The 306-nt window shown below is 40.2% G+C and overlaps 1 non-coding gene across 1 annotated transcript; it reads left to right on the forward strand.

Moving 5' to 3' along the window:
- Positions 1 to 219: 219 nt before the first annotated feature.
- MIR3627B (microRNA MIR3627b) lies at positions 220 to 306 on the forward strand. Its single transcript, NR_129521.1, has one exon. It is a non-coding gene; the product is annotated as a microRNA MIR3627b (primary transcript).

Below are 306 nucleotides of genomic sequence, written 5' to 3' on the forward strand. Positions count from 1 at the left end.
AAAGAGGTTTGAGGGATTCATGTCGCAAGAGAGATGGCATGAGCTACGCTCAAGCTAGTAGCATGTTCCATCCTCGTGCGACATGGAACCCTTTATTTCTTTATCCAGATGTAGTAATTTCTTTATTTTATTAAAGAAAAATGCAGCATTCTCCAAATTCATTGAGAGGAAGGGAGAGAGGGAGAGATCTCTAGAGATATGATGAATTAAAATTGGTTGGGAGATTTATGTTCGCAGGAGAGATGGCACTAATTGTGCTACAACTACAAGCAATTGTTGCCATCTTTCCCGTGACCAAAAAGCTCT

This window comes from Malus domestica, chromosome 17, assembly GCF_042453785.1.
Source record: "Malus domestica chromosome 17, GDT2T_hap1".
Taxonomy (NCBI): Eukaryota; Viridiplantae; Streptophyta; class Magnoliopsida; order Rosales; family Rosaceae; genus Malus; species Malus domestica.